This window comes from Pelodiscus sinensis, chromosome 4 (assembly GCF_049634645.1).
Source record: "Pelodiscus sinensis isolate JC-2024 chromosome 4, ASM4963464v1, whole genome shotgun sequence".
Classification (NCBI taxonomy): domain Eukaryota; kingdom Metazoa; phylum Chordata; order Testudines; family Trionychidae; genus Pelodiscus; species Pelodiscus sinensis.
The window spans coordinates 82,085,819-82,108,099 of record NC_134714.1 but is presented as its reverse complement, the minus strand read 5'-3'; the positions used below and the strand labels follow the sequence as shown (position 1 = coordinate 82,108,099).

The following is a 22,281-nucleotide window of genomic DNA, read 5'->3' as shown; positions in this document are numbered from 1 at the left end:
CCTCCCAGAAATGACTTTGCTCCTTAAACACTTAAGACCTGATCCAAATTCCATTGATGTCTATGTATTTTTGCAGGGCATTGGATCTGCTTCAAAGGATGTGGCTTCACTAGGGAAAAAAAGATGTGTTCTCTCTCTCAGATTTCCCCATGATGGCTAAACCCTAGTGAAAACAAGACCGTGCCTTTTGACATCACTAGGATTTTACCTCATGTTAATTAACTGATGTGCAGAGCACATTTTCCTAGTGAAGACCAAGCCACAGAGAACCATATCATCTCCCAGACACATTCTTATACCTTAAGCATAGCATTCCTAAATAGGATTCAAGCAGGTAGACCCCTGAATAAATTCAAGCTTAAGTACCGAGTCAGAACAAAGTCTACGTGAAGCTTAAGTGAGGTCCAGACAGTGCATAGGTCTTCCTGTGGATTTCTGCAAAAGGGTCAGTTTCACCCACACACAAGTATTGTCTCCTCTCAAACAGCAAATGGTCACACACTTACACTGTGGCTTTAAACAAACAAAAATCCCTCAGTACTGAACAGGAAAATGAACACCATTTCTCCCCAAGGCAAGTGGCTGGGGTGGAAGTACAATACAGCCTTTCAATCAGAGGCTTGTGAAACATTTCTCAACACAGAGGCTTATGCGCTACAGAAGTCAAGGGAGACTTTGTTTTAAAGATTGCAAGCTCTACAGAACGAGGACAGTGTCTTCTTATGTGTTTGGAAGCTGCTTAAGAGCAAGCACATTTTTGGCTCTACAGTAATCTAAAATAATACATAAGAACAGCAGAAGCTTCCTCACTAGAAACACCTAAAATCAGGCTGGGAAAAAGCATGGAGCAAAACCTGTACCAACTTCAGTCATAAAAAACACATAAGGACAGGCCTGGGCTGACATTGTTGTATGAAATATCTTTTTAGAAAACAGTGAGTGTATGTGTAAGAAAGAGAGAGTATCGGGGAGAATGCTCTGGATACAGATGAACTTTAATTTGCGCAGTCTTATTATTGTGTCATCTGCTATGAGAAGAGGACTGGAAGCAGGGAATGTAAAGTATGCCTAATCAGCCTGACATTATTTGCCCCCAATGTTAAGGTTAATAATATTTAGGGCAGGACTTGAAACATTAGTCAAGAGGCAGCAAACATATCCATAAAGCAGAGGAAAAAACACACTGTCACCGAATGGAAGTGGGGAGCCTCCCTCATTAGACCCAGCACAAGGGAGGACACAGACCAATTACTAATTGCCAGGAATTAAAGAACAAAAAACCACCCAGGAAAAAATTCTGTTGAGAAAAAAAAGGGGGGAGACCAAAGTTGTGGTCCTTTTTTTTCCCTCAACAAGTGTTATTAAGCAAAAAAAAAAAAAATTAAAAAAAAAGGCTTTTGAGCCTTTTTGGCCCTAACAGGCTGCCGGCAGCTGTCCACCATCTTATCTTCCTGCTCCAGGCCAGTTAGCTTCTCTGCAGAACCAGGTAAGCACCCGGGATTTTTGCCTCCTGGCTGGGAAAAAACAAATCAGAAAATACCAGACATTTTAGGTGTCCAGTATTTTCTGAATTTTTTAATGGACAGGAGGTGAAAATACCGAACTGTCCGGGTCAATACCAGACACCTGGCAACCCTAGTGGCCTGAGCTAGTCTGACTCTTCCTGTGTTACTGAATCATGTACATAGAACCTCCATCATTTGAAATCTGGAAACATTTTATGAGGAATAGCAATTTTTATGTAGTTCTACAGTTTTGAAATGGGACATTCTACAAGATTCATAGAAGAGCTGATTGAAAAGTTTCTTTAGGATCATATGGGCTCATCCTCCTCATTCAGTCAGGAAAGGTCTATGGCATGTGCTATGAACTGTGAAATAATGAAAGCTTTAAATAGTTAATCTTTATTGTGAGCGGAGCTCGAATCCTGGTTCAATTATGTTTCTTCTCTCGCTCAACACGCAATTAGAAAGCAATTCTGTTTTTCATTTTTGTAAGTATCAAAACCAGATTTGGACAGTGATTGGCCAGAGTAGCCTAGGTTTAGGCTGAAGCATATGGAGAGCAGCAGAATGTTTGGACAGCAGAAAGACAGCCCTTTTTGAGAACTTTCCCAATCAGATTGCACAGTTACCGTGATGCATAGGACAAGAGGAGTTAGTTCAGGCCATGGAACACTCAGCTCTCCCATCACCAAATGTAAAGCTTACTCCTAGATCAAATCTCTATAGCTTCTTGCTGTACAAATGAATTTTAAGATAAATGAAAATTGCCAAATATTTTAAGATTTAAATTCCCTGCTTTGCTTTTTTCCTTGACTATACCAAACCCACCTAAAATGGGAATGGTCTAAAGCAGCAATAAGTCAAGTAGGTTGGTAGTTGGAGTTCTGGGTTCTATTCATATGTCTGTGACCAGGGTGGCCAAAGCATTTTTCCCAATCTATAAAATGAGGGTTAGTAAAAACTTCATCTCAGGGAGTTTGTGACACTTAATTCAGTAATATTTGTCAAATGCTTTGAGCATTCTAGTGGAAAGCACTAGGGAAGGGCAACAGAGCTTCTGGAAGGGTAGAATTCAAAATATGGATCAAAAAAAGCTTTTCAAATGACCTTCACTATAGTTTAGAATGTCACTATACAATACAAGTTCATTCCTTCATACAAACTGAATGACAAAAGGCTTTAAATTGCAGGTCAGGAAAAAAATTGAGGGATTTTACCTAAGCTCTGCTCACAATCCCTAAGCAGCTTAGTTGCTGCTAAAGTGATCAGCACTGAAATAGTTAACATTAACATTTAGAGATGTGGTGTCCAACTGCTATAGCAAACACTCAACTGGCCAACTAGCCACATTGTTCAAGCCAACTAGCCACACCACGGATTTAGAATTTGATTCTGAAAGCTCTCAGCTTGCAGAAGTCAGTCTGAAATCAACAGGAATTCCTTGATTTCAACAGGAATTCCTTGCACAGAAGATTTGTGGAACCACAGCATTTTAAACCATCATCGTAAGGTTCCAGAATTACATTGCATCGCTAGGAATGGTGACACATTGCACGCGTGTTCTATGCATAAGTGGAGCACGATGGAGCTCAGACTGTAGAATATCCAGATGACTTTGGGGGCAGATGCTCAGTTGGTAGCAGTGAGCACCAGCGATCTAGGAAAGCATTGAAACATTTTGCCAAACAATCCTCACCCCAGTCCACTTACACTGCATGCTCACACTATTCAAATAACAAACCAGAGCCTGCGAAGGCTAATGAGTGCTGTTATTGTAGATCTGAAGTAGGATGTTAGCCATTAATCGACTAACCGATAAGCAGGAGCTTATCAATTAGCACTATCGATTAGTTGCATCCCCCTAACTGCTGCTCTGCATTGTACAGTGAAGAGAAGCCGGCATGCGAAGGCGCTGAGTTGGTCCCTGCTCATGCATTTCTTTTCATTCATCCTCCTCACCCCACACACACACCCCGCTGCCGCTCTGCAACGCGCAGTCTCCGAAAGCCACGCACGAAGGCACTGAGTCGATCCCTGCTCCACGCGTTTCTTTCTTTTCATTCAGCCTGGTGTCTGTGCATGTGTGTGGTGATGAATGACAGGAAACGTGTAGAGCAGGGACTAACTCAGTGCCTTTGTATGCACCTTTCCAAGGCTGTGCAATGCAGCGCGGCAGCTGGGGAAGTCATGCTGTAAACCAGCACTAGCCAGACTGAGTGCTGGGACTGCCTACCCTTATCAACTAATCAACAGAAAATCTGTCGACTAATCGATTAGGAAAATAATTGCATTTTAACATCCCCAGTGTGAAGGGATAAAGGAAGCCACAGGAGGCAAGTGGGCCCATGGGATTAGAGTGGCACAGAATGTATGGGGATCTCATTGAATTCTAGTGGTAAGAGAAATGAGGAAAATTAGGACCACTGATCTGTGCAGTAAAAGACCTGCTGCCTTTCTGGGAGTTGGGAAGTATGTGAGAAAGAAAGGGGATCCTTATCCAAACCTGAAAGGAGGATCTGGGCTTGATTTTCAGCTTATTTGAGATTTTGCCTTCGTCTTTGGAGCCATTGCCTTCTTGAAAGCTATCAAGATGAACCCATCCAAATCATTTAGCTTGTGCCCAGGGAAAGGCCCAGTGTAGGGTCTCCAGGGGTGACAGGCAAAAGCAACATAGCTGTGAAATGTTAATGGTCTGAAAGCAAACAATGATTTCCTTTCACAGTCATGATGTGCGTGTCCCTTCCCCCCCTCTGAGAGCATTTCTGCAGGTAGAGCCCAGCAGCAGTGTCAGAGCTAAAAGATGTTGGTTGTTGCAAATGACCGGGGAGAGAGGGCCATGTGTATGCCAGATGTCACTAACCTGCTACCCTTCATCATGTGACTACACACCAGCCACAAGAGAGGGTGCTACAAGGGGCTACAAGATGGCCAGTTGTCCCTCACTGACAGCAGACTGCATTAGGTCCTGAAAGGGGTCAGCAGAAGTGTGTGTGTCCCAAGGGCATCAAAGGTCAAAAAGTTTAGGCTCTTGGCTGCTAATAAAAATCAAGGGTCTTTTTTTCTGCTTCTAGAAAACACAGGGCTTCTGCTTATAGCTGATCTCTCACAAGTAGCTCAGAAATGCGAACCAGCCTTTAAAAGAAAATTGAGTTCATTGAGGATTTTAACTGTGCACTCTTTCACTCAGATCACTTTGAATATTATAAATACTGAGAGAAACACTCTTTTCAGCTAAGAGGCAGTTACAACATTCACTCCCATCCTAGGGGAGAGCAGGCCCCACTAGCTTTTGGGTGACACATATGTACTGCTAATTCTGGACACCAGATTTGCTTTATATGAATTATCCGTAAAATAATTTTGCTCTGCTTCTGCTTATCAGCATCACCCTTATGTTACACTAGGCATCTAATTCAATCACCAATACTCTAAACAGCAAAATCAAGAGCAATAGCGATGGGTGTACCACAACTAGGCAGCAGAATAAATCCTGGAGCTATGCAGATAGACATTGTACTGTTGAGGGACATACAATTGGAGCTACAGTTTAGTAAGCTACACACCTACTAATTTCTATCCACTCAGTTTCCAGAGTGCCCATCACTTATTAATTGGTATCTGCTCACAAGAGTGCAATGGCTCTGGGCCACACTGCAGAACAATATGAGGCACACCTGGTTTGCAGATTGTGCTTTGTCCACTTTGACACTAAGTGTTTCAACTCACTATGACTGAACATGTGTAGGGGACGGAGTTAATTTCCCAGCTCTCAGCCTGATGAGCCCCAAGGGGTCTGAAGAATTAAGAGACGTGGCGTTTCTAAGGAGAGCAGACATGAACTTTCCTGCATCTCTTCCCCTCATCAACTCTCAGTGGACAAGCAAGGTTTTCTCCCTTTCTGGTACTACTTAATTTCCCTCTTCTGCAATGCAATGCCTTTACATCATTAGTCATATCTCATACCACACGCAAGTTACTGCGTATTGCCTTGTGTTATTAAACTTGGGAAAACCTTTTGGGCCTCATCCAGACACCTTTGTATTGTATTCAAGGAATGACTGCCTTTGCTCAATTATACCCACAAGAACGAGGAGCCAAGTGTCTCCTGATGATTACTTTAGCTCTGTTCAAATCCAACACAACAAGTGGAAGAATAATGGCTGATACCAAAGTGAGGCTTAAATTCTAGCTCTTTCGTTGGACACAGCTTTGAATACCCTGCCTAAAATACCAGCTATTACCATGAAAAATTGGTATATACAGGTTGTTTTTCTGATCATGTAATACAGAAAAGATCTCATCATCTGAGACATTACTTATCCACAGACTGAAGCCCAAGACATCAGCTTCTGAACCAAAATTTCTCTGCCACTTCTCACACCTTTCCAGGACTTTAGTGCTGTAGGTGGTCTCACTGACTGCACAGTGTTTCAGAGCACCATCCTTCTGGCACAGCAACTATGCCATAGGCAACCAACAACTTACCTGTGCTATGCTTGCTGGAGAACTCAGTTCTGTGGAATCACTGTAAATCTGCTTCGCCCCAGACTGAAAACCCAGAATAAACTGCTCTCTCATTACTTACATCCTTCCTTTGGGTTCAACAATTCTGAAACTGGACCCCTCTTCAAATTAGAACCAGGGATTTTTTATTTTGCCACCAAACTGGTTCAAACTCCCAAAGGAAAAAAAAAAAAGAAATCTGACAATTTTCCCCACTCCAGGATGGAGACTGTTTTGTTATATTTGTGCTCTTGTTCAGCAGGTTAGCAGGAAAGAAATGCCTGTGGCAGCAGTAAGTATTATATCGGCAATTTACCCTACTAAATGAACCCATTGTAACTAAGCTATCCAATCTGCAAACCTTTGTTTGAATGCTTAAATGCCTGTCTCAAATGTTTTATATGGCTATATGCATTTTAAATTTGGGCTGGATTTAATTTATAAATATCCTACTCAGTTTAAAGACAACAAAGGTGGGATTTTAAGTTTATAAAGCCAGTTTCAGGTTACCACCCATGGCATATTATTACCTTTGCACTGGTTAGAGACTAATATTGAGTCACCCATTTTCAAATATAGTGCAGATTTGCTGTAGTGGTTTATAACAACAAGGGGATTTGCCTGGGGACAGAAGTGCTTAATCTTAGTGTCTCTGACAACATCTACCCTCAGATTCTATTTCACTTTCCCAACCAAACAGCAAGAGCAAGGCCTCATCAGTCTGGTTTCCTAGTTCCAATTAAAAATGAAAAATGTAATAGTTGTGTTCTCTTCACTGAACTGGCCTCTCTCCTTTTGTATCTCAGGCCTAGGTCTACAGTACACTTGAAAAGTTTTACCAGTATGATACTTAAGTTTAGGTTGTGTATAATATTTTTCTCTGAAATAGTTATATTGGTAAAAGCCCTAGTAGTTATATCAGTATAAAGGTGACTTACACTAACATAGCTTATTCCACTTCCCAAACTAGAATCAACTATCACCAGTAAAATTGTGTCCATGGTAGGATTTTTGCAACTCTTACTATGCCAGTGTAATTAAAACAACAGAACTAGAGTAAACTTCCGATAATCCGGCACCTTTAGGACCCAGGGGGTGCCGGATTACCAGATATGCCAGACTTTCGGAAGGAGGGGCTATGAGGGGTTGGGAGGAATGCCACTCCAGACCCCTCATAGCCCCCCCTTCCAATAGTCCGGCTTTGCCCCAGGCATCCCTGATTCAGCCTCTGCTTGTCAGTTTCAGCAGCGACTCAGTCTGGGATGCCTGGGGCAGAGCAGCTGGGGTGCTGCCGGGTTGGCCCTGCAGTGCCGAGGAGCGGCGCTACGGGACCAACCCGGCAGCACCCCAGCTGCTCTGCCCCAGGTGTCCTGGATTCAGTCACTGCTGAAACTGACCAGCGGCTGACTCCAGGAAGCCCGGGGCAGAGCTACTCTGCCCCGGGCTTCCTGGAGTCAGCCGCTGGTCAGTTTCAGCAGCGGCTGACTTGGGGATGCTGGGGCAGAGCAGCAGGGGTGCTGCCGGGTTGGCCCTGTAGCACCGCCCATGGCGCTGCGAGACCAACCCGGCAGCACCCCAGCTGCTCTTTCCCAGGCGGCCCCAAGAGCAGCTGGGGTGCTGCCAGGTTGGTCCCGCAGCCCTGAGGGGCGGCACTACGGGACCAAACTGGCAGCACCCCAGCTGCTCTGCCCCCGGCTTCCCCGATTCAGCTGCTGGTCAGTTTCAGCAGCGGATGAATCGAGGAAACTGGGCGCAGAGCAGTTCCAATTGTCCGGCAGCCAGAGCACTTCCGTGTTCCTGATGGTGCTGGACCATCAGGAGTGCTGGAGTATTGGATGCCGGACTAATGGAGTTTTACTGTATCTAGTGTATGTGAAGCTATACCAATAAAGCTCCGCTTTTACCAGTTTAGCTTGTTTTGCTCATGGAGACTGGCTTTCCCATACCTACACAGAGTACAACTTTGTTGGTATAGCTACAACTAAACTAAGATCATTTTGCCAGTATAGGATAGTTGTGGATTGGTTAAGTGCTTCTATTGTAGACCTGAGCTTACTGTAGGGTTTCCAGGTGTCCGATATTCACCCGGACAGTCTGGTATTTTTGCCTCCTATCTGGTAAAAAAAATTCAGAGAATACCGGACACCTGAGATGTCCGGTATTTTCTGATTTTTTTCCCCAGCCAGGAGGAAAATTCCGGGCACCTGGCAACCCTGCAAACACTCAGTGCCCAGCATCTCCCGCCCCCGAACCTCCCTCCCTCGGCCCCAAAACCCCCAGCCTCCCGACCCCTGGCTCCATGCTTACCTGGTTCCGCAAGGCTGCCAGCACAAAATGGCTGCCAGCCAAAAGACCTAGGGGAAGCAATGCTTTCCCCTGGATCTTAGTGCTCAACCGTTCCCCTGTTCTTATCCCTGCACTCACTCTTAAAGGGGACATGCTGTTTTATTTAAATTTTTTTTTTGGCTTAATAAAGTCTTGGAATCTTTTTTTTTCTCAACAACTTTGGTCCCCCCACCATTTTTTCCCCCTTCAACAGAATTTTCTCACAGTGTTTTGGGGGTTTTTTTTTGGGGGGGGGAGGGGTTCAGTATTTTTGTTTCAACCATCTGGCAACCCTACCTTGGTGTATTACTTCCATTTTCAGAAAGCTAGCAGTAGAGACTCAGGCCTTGTCTATGTGAGAAAGGATTTGCCAGCTTAACTATACCGGCAAACAGGCCTGCAGACAGGTGAGGAAGAGGAAAGGGGGGTAAGTGAAGGGGGTAACTGCCCAAGAGCCTAGTGATTGGAAAGGACCTGGCGCGCTCCCATCTACTGCCACTATTACTGCAGCCGTGGCAGTACCCAGAACCCCAGACCCTTTTTGCCACTGAAGCACTGAGGGCTGGGTCAGGGGGCATGCCACCATCCAGATGGTGCTGAGAGCTGGCTGCCCTGCTCCTGCTCTCTCCACCCCTGGTTCTGCCCGTTCTGGGAGCACAGAGACGCGCCCTGCCCCCCAACCTCATCTAGGGGCCCAGCGAGGATGTAGGCTCCCCTGCTGGCTAATCTTTCCATTAGAGATGCAGCAAGAATACTTTTGCCAGTGGAGCTTATACAGTCCCCCAGAAAAACACTTTTTGACTGTATAACAGTCCCCACACTATGAATTTAACCAATATCAAAATCACTCCCCTAAGTAACATTGCTATGCTGTCCAAAGGTACCAGCACAGATCAGGCCCTTAATAAACAGTGCATTAATGTAAATGGAAAGGTCTAAAGAGTCAGTGAACGATATTTAAAGACACAATATGCACTTTTAATGACCCAACAGAAACCAATAAAAAAATGTCAAGAGGATAATTCAAATCTCTCCTAAAGCAAAGGCTCAATGGTGGGATGGGTCTCACATTGTGCTCCAGAGTTCAACAAGCTCAGTTGTGTCAGACCAGATGGAGAAGCAAATTCCAGATTTGAGAACCATCCACCAAGAAGGTTCTGCCTCCCATTACACACTTTTAAAATCTAGGGACTATTAGCACAAGCAGCTCAGCTGATTGCAATGATTAAGATGCTTTGTGGGCACACAGGCAGTTTAGTTTATCTGATAGCCAGCATCCAAGCCAAGCTTAGCTGAGTGTTTATACCGCAAATTGCATCTAGGGTAAAAAGGAAGTTATTGCATTTGAAAAATGAGTATAAAACACTTCCTGTGGCTACAACTACCAAGCATCCAGGGAGCACCCAAGCATCAGCAGTTGCAAACAGCAAGTGCTGACGCTTCTAAGGGTATGGCTAGACTGTGGGGGAGTTTTCGGGATACTGGAGGTATCCTGAAAAACTCCATCGCGTCCGCATTTTTTTTACAGAAGAGCAAACGTGCTCTTTTGGAAACCCTTGTATTCCTCATTCCACGAGGTAGAAGGGGGCTTTCGAAAGAGGGTTTTTTTCAGAAATTTGGCCCAGTCTAGATGGGCCACATTTTGGAAAAGCCTCTTCCAACAAAAATATCAGAAAAAGACACACAAACTGCAGAGCACATTTTGCGTATCTTTTTCAGATAGATCCCTCGTAGTCTAGATATACTCTAAGTGGCCTTCAAGGAGTTATGGCAGTAATTTAACCAGAGAAGCGTGACTGGCTCACAATGGAAAGAGAAAATAAGAAACCCTCACATCTAATTAGACACCAAAGAAAGTCACTTTGGGCCAGCTGTACCACCTTAGATTCCAGAGATTGGTAAATGACCAATGGCGTAATGCTCACTTCACAAATAGTCTCCAAACACATATATATGCTTTCTACTGCAGAGCCCGCAGCAAAGTCTCCCTGGAAGCGGGGCTGGCAGCCGCTGGTCACGGTCCCAGGGTAAAGTTATACTGCAGAGCCTGCAGCAAAACCTCCTACCCTAGAAGCTGGGCCAGCAGTCCCTTCCTGCCCTGCTCCCAGGGAGCCAGCATGTAGCCATAACACAAACTGATAAGCATCGGCTGTTTAAACTGTTTAAACAGTTACACTTTTACATCCCTACTTGGCATGTAGTCATAAGTTCTCCTTTGTCAGAAGGATAATAATAGAAGTATATTTACAAACCCAAAGCCTTGATTTTACAATGACAACAGTCCTAAAAATGCTGAAGAGAGTCAGACAAAAATACAGACTTAGAGAAGGTATATTGATTCAGAACTTCAAAAATACCACTGTGATGGTAGCCCTGTACATAGGCAGACAGAGAGAGGTCTTGGACATATACAAACTCTCCTTGCTCACAGACACTGAGCTTGTTTATCATAATGAAGTCAACCTTTAGAACAACATGGAAACTCTCCCTGCTCCTGTGTGTGACTCTATTAGATTGATAAGTCAGCCAAGGGCGCACTACTACCAATGTTCAAATGACAATGAATCATTTTTCTACTGTTATTTACAGATTTAATGGTTTAACCAAGTCAGATTCAAGGCACACTCTACAGTCTATCAGTCAAGGGGAGTGCAATGATGGCACTAATAAGGGTAACTGAAGTCACTGTTGCAATTTTGTTTGCTCTGTAGATTGTTAATTCCAGATAACATATGATTGAAAAAATTCAGGGGGGAAAGCGATGTGAGTGTGCATGTGAGTGAGGGAGAGACTATAAAATTACAGGGTGTCAAACAGTGATGAGGGAAGCTGTTGGATATTTAACCTGGGAAATGGAGACTACTTTGTTTCTTGTGCCATTAATGTCCACACATATCTTCCATTAACTCTAATTAGGATTAACAGGAGTTACACACAAGTATCTTTATAATTAGTGGCGGTTGTGTGTGGGCACTGATGAAAGATTAGATGCAAAGTTTGCTTCTCCAAGGTTAAACATCCAATAACTTAGAAGTTTCTCGTTTTCCCTGGTCACCTTACATGTCCTGTAATTAATCATAAATGTAAAAACACACATGCATATTGCACATACATTGACATGCTAGCCAGAGGCAGTCACATGACATATGCTGAAGATACACAGATACACACATTGCTTTATACACAACACCCCGATATGCATACATCATGCACACTGCCATAAGCTCACCATACAGATAGTGATACAAAACAACACAGACACATGAACCAGTATGTACCCCCATACAAAAAAGAACAATCTTTCTTCCACACATTAAGACAAGTCATTTTTCAATTAACAAACCAGAGCAAACAAATTTACAGCAACGATTTCAATTACCTTTATTAATGTCATTACATCTTCCACCATCCTTGATAGAGTCTATACTGTATTCCCAAATCAGGCATTATTAACAAACCATTAAATCTTTAAATTAGAACAGCAACATTGTCTGGCATTATCTGAGCTGTCATAATAATGCACCTTTTATTGGGCTTCTGGCTCCAGCCTGGAGTTCCACAGCAGTAGTTCATTTAATAGCATTAACAGACAGCTTCTAGCCAGAGGTCATTTATTAGCACAAATAAATGTGCAGCGTCCTGTCTGCTTTCTTATTCCATCACAAACCAAGAATTGACATCAAACTTATGCAGCTCTGTAGCCGAACAGGCTTATAAACTGCCTTGAGTTGAGAAAGTAATTATAAGGCTTCTGGGAACTGGACAAATACACCACTGTTTCCCTCAAGAATCGTAGATACTATTTCAAGAAACCTTATGATGTTCAAGTCTCTGGTCATCAGTACTGAAGAGGCAATATGAAGGTTTTGAATACCAAAGGATAACTAGTGACAATTGCCAATCCAGACAGAAAGAAAAAGGGACAAATTCCTTCCTAGTATAATTTCACGGATGCCAAGGAGTTACACTAGCAAATAATTTGACCAGCATGGTTAAACTCTCCCTGTGCCAACAATCATCTGTCCTAATGCTCTCTGGAACTGCAATCCTGAAGTCACAAAATTCATCTGACCCAGTCAAAACCTTCATTGAAATGAATAGGTGTTTTGCCTGAATAAAGATCTAGCAAAAATTAAAATGAGGCCTCTGGATTGCTACATCCCAGACTCAGCATTTCACCTTTACTCAATCTGAATTAAGGTATGTCTACACTACCAAGTTTTGTTAACAAAATTTATGCTGACAACCAATGTCAACAAAACAAAAATTGAGTGCAGGGATATATATGCCTCCCAGGATGATTCATCCTAATTCCGAATTGGCTATGCTTTGGCTTCACAAAATGAAAACAAACATCTCTTGTGTTTGGGTTTCTGCCCTAGGGAGTTAGTGACTCATGCAGGACACTGATGGTTCAGCAAGATTTATTTTTCATCCTTCTGAGTTTTCTATTTGGCATGCAGGGTAGGCTTATCATTAATATACTTTACACATCCACTTAGAGTACAATTTTCAATACATCTTCTCTATTTTTTTCATAATTTTATAATTGATTTTGCTACTCAGGAAAGCAAAAAAAAATCATGTGCTGAAAGAAACAGAGCATTCAGACCCTATTCAAGCTTAACAGAAAAAGATCTGCTGATCCACTTCACTCCTGGAATGAAAACCCCTTTGCCATTCCAATTCTTGTCCTTCCCTCATACAGCCGACTCCAACATGGGATACCTAGACCTACTGCAGTTCTAGGGTACCAAACAGTTTGCATCTCAATTCTGACATATTCAAGCCCTGGCTCCTCCAACACTGCTCTACAGATGTAATGGGCACAGTTGTCCATGTTACTGAGTCTTAGAACCCCACAACTGCATGGCCGATACCCATGCAGCAGCCTTCTCTTCGTATTCTAGGCCTCTCCTGAGCAGATACTTCCAGCTGTGCCAAGCTATGTGATAGTTTTCTGAAGAGAACAAGACTGGAGATCAAAACGAAAAACTCTCTAAACACATTTTCACTTGCTCAGATATGGACTCTAAATGAGTCATACCTGGAGTCACTCAGCTTTGAATACTCCTGTGAAGAATTTGTGTTTGCGCAGTTTCATAAGAGTCTGTCAGACTCTTCTTTCCTAGAAAGATACAGAGTGCCACTAAATCATTCTGTTACAATGAGTCAGTCTGAACAGGGGGCAGCTATTCCCATATAAAAAGTAACATTTTAAACTATGTTTCAAATACAGAAGGATGGCCTTTATGCCAAAGAGGGTGATTTACATACATTTTGGCTGAGGATAGATTTGTTGATTGGGCGAGTAAAAAACATTGGGGATTCCCCCCTGAAGTATATTTTATGTATCTTATATATAAGTATCTAGAGTTTTGAAGATACTGTTAGTATTGAAGATTTGCAGAAGAACTCAGAATGACCAAAATGCATAACTGGGGTAGGGAGATGGTCCTGCATTGACCAGTTAATAATAATCTAGGTTTAAAAAAAAAAAAGACTAAAAATAAAATACAGCTATTAAAGGTAATACTTGAATATTTACATTTTAAAATAAAAGTGTTTCAGGAAATAGCTAAGAAGCTGGTTAAGTAATAAGTTGCCTTAACATTTTGATAAGCATCAGAGTGAACTCCTATTAAGTATTCAGGAAATTCTGAGAGTTCAACTTCCAACAAGTTTGTACCAACCATCCAGTCAAAATATAATTTTAGCCTTTTGCCAATTCCATCTCAAGATCCCAAAAAGGGAGAAAAGCAGCACTAAGCCCAGTTTAGTAGAAAGCAAATTCAAATAAGGCAATTAACTTTATCTTGAACTTTACCCTACATTGAATAGATACTACAGGTAGTCCCCGAGTTACGCGGATCTAACTTACGTCGGATCCGCAGTTACGAATGGGGATTTTCTCGCCCCGGAGGACTCGAGCGGCGGGACGCCTGGTCCCGCTGCCCGCCTCCTCCGGGGCGAGAAAAGCTGCTCCCCGTCTCCCTGGTCTGCTGCGGGAGCCAGCAGACCAGGGAGACGGGGAGCAAAGCGGTGCAGGACCCGGGGCCGGACCCGCGGCCGCTTCCAGATCAGCTGGAAGCGCCGCGGGTCGGGCCGGGTCCTGCGCGGCTTTGCTCTGCGTCTCCCTGGTCTGCTGGGGGGAGGGGACGCAGCTAGTGCCCCCCGCCCAGCAGACCAGGGAGATGTGGAGCAAAGCCCGGGGCCTGTGGTAGAGCAGGTGGGGCACTGCCGGTTGGTCCCGCAGCACCGCTCCTTGGCGCTACTGGACCAACCCAGCAGCACCCCAGCTGCTCAGCCCCAGGAGTCCTGATTCAGCCGCTGCTGATCAGTTTCAGCAGTGGCTGAATCAGGACGCCTGAGGCAGAGCAGCTAGGGTGCTGCTGGGTTGGTCCAGTAGCACCGAGGAGCGGCCGCGCTACTGGACCAACCCAGCAGCACCCGAGCTGCTCTACCCCAGGCGTCCCCAAGTTAGCCGCTGCTGAAACTGACCAGTGGCTGACTACAGGAAGCCCGAGGCAGAGTTGCTCTGCCCCAGGCTTCCTGGAATCAGCTGCTGATCAGTTTCAGCAGCAGCTGACTTGGGGATGCCTGGGGTTCTTAAGTTGAATCTGTATGTAAGTCAGAACTGGTGTCCAGATTCAGCGGCTGAATCTGGATGCCAGTTGCGACTTACATACAGATTCAACTTAAGAACAAACCTACAGTCCCTATCTTGTACGTAACCCGGGGACTGCCTGTATTCAACAATGCTATAAATCAGGGCTACTCAACACATTTATAGCGGCCTTAATGTTTGCCTGTGGTGCGGGGCTCAACATGCAGGTGGGATCCTTTGTATATGGCCTCTACTGGGAACATGCTCCATAACAGCGAGTCAATGTAATGGTTTTCTGTTGAGATGCATTTTAGTAGTTAAATTCCTGGACTGTTATTGCTTATTAAAAGTGCTGTGATATGGGTGGAGATTGGGTAAATATTGCATTTTATTAATATCAGCAGAACTGACTTAAACTGGGCCTGCATGTTGTGTAGTCTTGCCTTAATCTTTGCAGACATGCCCGTCAGTGCAAAAGAAGCTTTTTGCATATATTTGCATGAACATTTGCACGTATATGCAACCACACTTAAATTGCGGCCCTTGGCATGTACTCTGAGTATCACTGTGACCACTGTGCTTCCAAAGTTGAGTAGCCCTGCTATAAACTATGATGCCCAATTCTTCTCTCTAGGATTGTAACAGGCAAAAAACATCACTTCATACTAGTGACACAGATGGCATGTAGAGATGACCTCCATTCAGCAGACATGTGCTCTCATTATCGGTTTTTCTTCCCATTAGAAATGGAAAGAATAGGAAAAGTTAAAAACTTCTTGTTTGATAGGGCACTGGAATAGGAAACTGGAGACCTGAGTTCTAGTCCTGGCTCAGCCACAGCACTGTTATATGACTATGGGCAAGTTACTTTGCCTTTCTGTGTTTCTGTTTCCCATCACATTCTTTCTTTTCTATTTAGATAGTTCCCAGAGCCTTCTTGGTTGGGGCTTCTAAGTGCTATTTTAATATGAATAAAACAACAGTTGATTTCTAAAGGGAGAGCATAACATTGTCCTATCAGAGTGAGAGTCAGTCATCATCTTGAGACACAATAATACGGGCACCAATTCCAGGGGTAGAGAAGTTCAGGAAACTCAACCGTGCTTCGTAGCATTTACAATACAGAAGCCAAGGTCTCCCTGTTAGGTATTATAGTGCTTAATATAGGCATGAAAGACCTGGCATCAGCATCACTAGCATTTTTAGTAAAACCAAGGTTTTGTGCCAATGCCCTGGATGAAGATGTCTGTGCCAGTCCCTTGAGAGGTATGTGTGTGTGCATTTCACTGTTGGATTGAGTTTGTGTTTAGTGTGGGAAGTGCACTGGGATCTTCTGAAATGAAAGCTACTTTTTAAAATGCACAAAAAAATAAGAACGATGTAGGTACAGTTTAAACTACAGTGACAATTTAGAGAATCAGTCAGATGCAAAGCAAAAAAAGTTTCCAAAAAGTATCTCTGAAGCACAGAAAATTCTAAAAGACCACCTGGCTAACAGCTAACACCATTTCCAAAACTTTGGAGAAGTCAGCGCCAAACTATCCCTAACACCGCCATATATTCCACCCCTGCTCTGAGCTTCAGGGGGGAAAATCCTGTTTTTCTACTTCAATTCCCTTTTACCTCCCCCACCCCTTTCAATTTTTTTCCACTGATGCCCATACAAAGATCAACTATAGCCCAATTAAAACACATTGAAAATCTGTATGCTCAGAGCAGAGAAGTAACAAGAACTGAGCAAAGGTTTAATACGCACACAAGGAACAATACACATTTGCAAAGGAGACCGTGGGACCAGCTCTTAGGAATTCACACAGTGGCAGCTCCTTGCCTTGCCCAGAGCTTTTGTACTCTGTCTGCCAGCACCACCCACCTCCCTACATCACACCACAGGAAAGAATAGAGCCAATGGCTGGTGTAGGCAAGCTTCCTAGCATTACTGCTACTAGTATTCAGGATGTGACCAAGAGTCTTCCAAAACTGATCAAACCTTCGGATCGCTACCCCTTCCTGCTTCTCCATGTAGGAACTAATGATACCACCAAGAATGACCTTGAGCAGATTATATAGTGCTGGGAAGGAGGATCAAGGAATTTGAAGCTCAAGTGGTGTTCTCGTCCATCCTCCCTGTTGAAGGAAAAGTTCCAGGTAGGATTGTTGAATCGTGGAAGTAAATGTGTGGTTGCGCAGGGGGTGTTGGAGAGAGGGGTTTGGTTTCTTCAACCATGGGGCTCTGTTATGGGCACAGGGATTGTTAGGAAGAAATGGGACCCCCCTAACCAAGAGAGGAAAGAACATCTTTACAGGCAGGCTTGCAAACCTAATGAGGAGGGCTTTAAACTAGGTTAGTTGTGGGATGATAACCTAAGCCCCGAGGTAAGCATGGAAGTGGGATACTGGGAAGAAACACAAGAAGGAAGGAGCAACAAAGAAGGACCTTGATTTGAATTGAGAAGGTAGGGTGATCAACCAGTTCTCTAAGGTGTTTGTACACGAATGCAAGAAGCCTAGGAAACAAACAGGAAGAATTAGAAGCCCTGGCCCAGTCAAAGAACTATAATTTGATTGGAATAACAGGAACTTGATGGGATGACTCACATGACTGGAGCACTGTCATAGAAGGGTATAAACTATTCAGGAAGAACAGGCACGGGAGAATAGGAGGAGTTGCATTGTATGTAAGAGAGCAGTATGATTGCTCAGAGCTCCAGTATATAGAGGGAGAAAACCCTGTTGAGAGTCTATGGGTTAAGTTTAGAGGTGGAAGCAACAAGGGTGATGTTGTGCTTAGTGTCCACTATAGATGACCAGATCAGGTGTGTGAGGTAGACGAGGCTTTCTTTAGACAACTAAAAGAAGATTCCAGATCACAGGCTCTGGTTCTCCTGGGGGACTTTATTTACCCTTACATCTGTTGGGAGACCATACAGCAGTACACAGACAATCCAGGAAGTTTTTGGAGACTGTTGGGGATAACTTCTTGGTACAAGTGCTGAAGAAACTGACCAGCGGTCATGTGCAGCTTGATCTGCTGCTCACGAACAGGGAGGAACTAGTGGGGGAAGTAGATGTGGGTGGCAACCTGGGAAGCAGTGATCAGGAGATGGCAGATTTCAGGATCCTGACAAAAGGAAGAAAGGAGAGTTGCAAAATACAGACCCTGGACTTTAGAAAAGCAGCCTTTGACTCCGTCAGAAAACTCATGGGCAGGATACCCTGGGATGCTAACATGAACGGGAAAGGAGTCCAGGAGAGCTGGCAGTATTTTAAAGAAGCCTTATTAAAAGGCACAGGAAGAAACCGTCCCGATGTGCAGTAAGAAAAGCAAATTAGGTAGGCTACCAGATTGGCTTACCAGGGAAATCCTTGGTGAGTTTAAACACAAAAAGGAAGCTTACAAGAAATGGAAACTTGGACAGATGACTAGAGAGGAGTATAAATATATTGCTCGAGAATGCAGGGGAGTAATCAGGAAGGTGAAAGTGCAGTTGGAATTGCAGCTAGCAAGGGATGTGAAGGGTAACAAAAAAGATTTCTACAGGCATGTTAGCAATGAGAGGGTGATCATACCTTACTCTATGAGGAAGGTAACCTAGTGACAGATGATGTTTCTTTACCTCTGTCTTCACAGACAAGGTTAGCTCCCAGACTACTGCACAAGGCAATGCAGTATGAGAAGGAGGTGGGCAGCCCTCAGTGGAGAAAGAACAAGTTAAGAACTATTTAGAAAAGCTACACATACACAAATCCATGGGTCCAAATTTAGTGCATCCGAGGGTACTGAGGGAGTTGGCAAATGTCATTGCAGAGCCTTTGGCCATTATCTTTGAAAACTTATGGAGATCAGGAGAGATCCTGGATGATTGGAAAAAGGCAAATGTAGTGCCCATCTTTAAAAAAGGGAAGGAGGACAATCCAGGGACCTACAGACCAGTCAGCCTTACCTCAGTCCCCAGAAAAATCATGGAGGGGATTCTCCAGGAATTCATTTAGGAGCACTTGAGGGAAAGTGATCAGGAATAGTCAACATGGATTCACCAAGGTCAAGTCATGCCTGACCAATCTGATTAGCTTCTATATTGAGGTAACGGGCTCTATGGATATGGGAAAGTCAGTGGATGTGATATACCTTGACTTTAGCAAAGTTTTTGATACGGACTCCCACAATATTCTTGTCAGCAAGTTAAGGAAGTATGGATTGGGTAAATGAATTGTAAAATGGATAAAAAGCTGGCTAGATTGTCAGGCCCAATGGGTAGTGATCAATGGCTCAATGTCAGGTGGCCGGTCAGTTTCTAGCAGTGTGCCCTAAGGATTGGTTTTGTTCAACATCTTTATTAATGACCCAGATGAGAGTATCAGTGTTGTCTTCAAGTCGTCATTGTCAAGTCCAAGTTGAGTCTCAAGTCACTACAGTTCAAGTCTCAAGTCGAGTCTCAAGTCTTAATTTAAAAAATGTCAAGTCACTTTTGTACAAGCCATCAATATCAGCATTTTGGGACTTTTTTCACCAAGTCGATTTAACAAAATTAGCAAGTCTCAAGTCGAGTCTCAAGTCACAAACAATGAACCTGAGTCAAATCTCAAGTCGAGTCACCTGGGCAACTTAAGGCGGACTCAAGATCAAGTCGTGGGACTCGAGTCAACAACTCTGGAGAGGATGGATTGTACCCTCAGCAAGTTTGCAGATGACACTAAGCTAGGAGGAGAGGTAGATAAGTTGGAGGGCAGGGATAGGGTCTAGAGAGACCTAGACAGATTAGAGGATTGGGCCAAAAGAAATCTGATGACGTTCAGCAAGAACAAGTGTAGAGTCCTGCACTTGGGATGGAGGAATCCCAAGCATTGTTACAGGCTGGGGACCAAATGGCTAAGTAGCAGTTCGCAGAAAAGGACCTGGGAATAACAGTGGATGAGAAGCTGGATATGAGTCAACAGTGTGCCCTTGTAGCTAAGAAGGTGAATGGAATATTAGGTTGCATTAGGAGGAGCATTGCCAGCAGATCTAGAGAAGTGATTATTCCCCTTTATTTGGCTCTGGTGAGGCCACATCTAGAGTATTGTGTCCAGTTCTGGGCCCCCCACTACAGAAAGGATGTGGATGCATTGGAGAGGGCCCAGTGGAGGGCAACCAAAATGACTAGGGGGCTGGAGCACATGACCTGCGAGGAGAGGCTGAGGGATTTGGGTTTATTTAATCTGCAGAAGAGAGGGGGGATTTGATAGCAGCCTTAAACTTCCTGAAGGGAGGCTCCAAAAAGGATGGAGAGAGGCTGTTATCAGTAGTGACGGATGGCAGAACAAGGAGCAATGGTCTCAAGTTACAGTGGGGAAGGTCTAGGATGGATATTAGGAAAAACTATTTCACTAGGAGGGTGGTGATACACTGGAATGGGTTACCTAAAGAAGTGGTGGGATCTCTATCCCTAGAGATTTTTAAGTCTCGGCTTGACAAATCCCTGGCTGGGATGTTTTAGTTGGGATTGGTCCTGCTTTGGGCAGGGAGCTGGACTCGATGACCTCCTGAAGTCTCTTCCAGCTCTACGATTCTATGATACTATTCCAAGCCAGGCTGTAGGGAATGTGCACGTTGACACACTATATTAATTTGAGAACTAGTGACTAGAACCCTGTGCAGACACAAGATCTTTATCCATCTGATGCATGACCTGCAATCATGGTCTGTGGACACCTGCAAGTTTGCACGGCTCTACTCATAAGCATCACAGGATTTGTCTGCATCTGTCTGCCACAATAAAGAACCTTCTTTATATTCATTAAAACCCAAACACATCTTCTTAACTATGATGGTCACACCTACATGCAGGCATTCATAGTGTTTCAGGAAGCAATCATGCTGTTGTGGTACTTCTTTCAACTGATCCCTGGGGTTCACTGCTATGCAATTCCCCTATGGGAATTTAAATTATACCTAGGAGAAATTGCTAGTACCTGGCAACAGGGTTTTTATTTCTTGTGCATTTTAAATAGTATCTTTCATTGCAGAAGATCCCAGTGCACCTCCCACACTAAATGCACATTCACTCCAACAGTGAAATGCAACCACACCCCTCCAGGGAGTGGAACAGACATCTTCATCAAGGGCATTGGCACAAAACCTTGGTCTTACCAAAAATGCTGGTGATGCTGATGATGCCAGATCTTTCATGCCTACATTAAACATTAGAGTATATAACAGGGAAACCTTGGCATATTAGGTGGCAAGAAGAAGATTCAAACACAGCAAATGACAGATCCAACAGTCCCATCCACTGTTTTTGATTTTCAACCCTGTGTCTGAATATAGCCCAATTGCTTCAGGTATGGAGTAGTCACACGTGTTGCCAAAGGCTCAGTGAGGCCTTTGTAACTCTACACTTCTCCCTGAGTTTATTGTCCACAGAAAACATTCATTTAATGCTGTGGAAAAATCTGAATGAAGCTAGTCCTTCAACTGCAAACCCCACGCAACTTGGTACTAAATTCTTAGCTGCTTTCCCTAATTTGAGACTTAAATTTGTTTTCAGTCATACATCCTTATAGTCTTATCTCTTAATAAAGGGGCACTGAGCTCTGTTCAAATTTATACTGTGTCTCCACTAAGCTAATCCATTATCACCACATAAATCACTTCTAGGGAAACCAAGACTTCCTGGCTTCCAGAAGGATTGTCTCAAAGAAACAAAAATTGATTGTTGGTGATGAGATTGAAAGATGCTGTAGTGATGTCACAAAACAGCAGCAGCAAAGGCCCAGAGGCCATGTCTCAGTAGAACTGTAACATTCCTCTTCTGCCACAAGGCTCACAGGGGTGTCTTGGGAGAGAGTGGGGAGGGGAGGGGGAGAATATTCCTAATAGAGCCACTAGGAACATCTGCTGTTCCTCATTTAGTGGGAAAGCCTTCATTTTAAATCCAAGTTGGCTCTCTCGTACCTATTTATACCACGTCCCTTTCATTATCATCAATTACTGGCATCAGAAATGCTGAACCTTGAAGTTGAGGCTACGGATTTTTTTTATGCTAACAAAAACAATCATATATTTAAGGGTTCTGGATGAATTTTTTTCTCAGATGTATCTTTTAAAAAACCCCTTCGTATTATTTCCTTCATTTTGACATGTGTGTGAAGGAATATTACACCTTTGGAAAGATTAAATAAAAATCCCCAGACTAGATGTTTTTCAAGCCCTTCACAAAAGAGTTCTACAGAAGTTTTTCTTCTTTGAAATGGAATTAAGATTTTTCAAAATTACGTACATTAAAAGGCCTCCTTTTTATTTCAAATACCCAACACAACAGATATATGATTGTACATATAGTCTTGGATGCCATTCTGAGC

General features: G+C 43.6%; 1 protein-coding gene across 11 annotated transcripts in view; it reads right to left on the bottom strand.

Moving 5' to 3' along the window:
* TSPAN18 (tetraspanin 18) overlaps positions 1–22,281 on the bottom strand; it is a 195,619-nt gene that overhangs the window by 53,693 nt on the left and 119,645 nt on the right. Inside the window, exon 4 of one of the 11 annotated variants that reach the window (XM_075927540.1) lies at positions 13,381–13,461. The exons of the other annotated variants lie outside the window; for them this stretch is intronic. The gene's annotated coding sequence lies outside the window, so the exon portion shown is untranslated. The remainder of the gene's footprint in view (positions 1–13,380; positions 13,462–22,281) is intronic. 11 annotated transcript variants of the gene reach the window in all.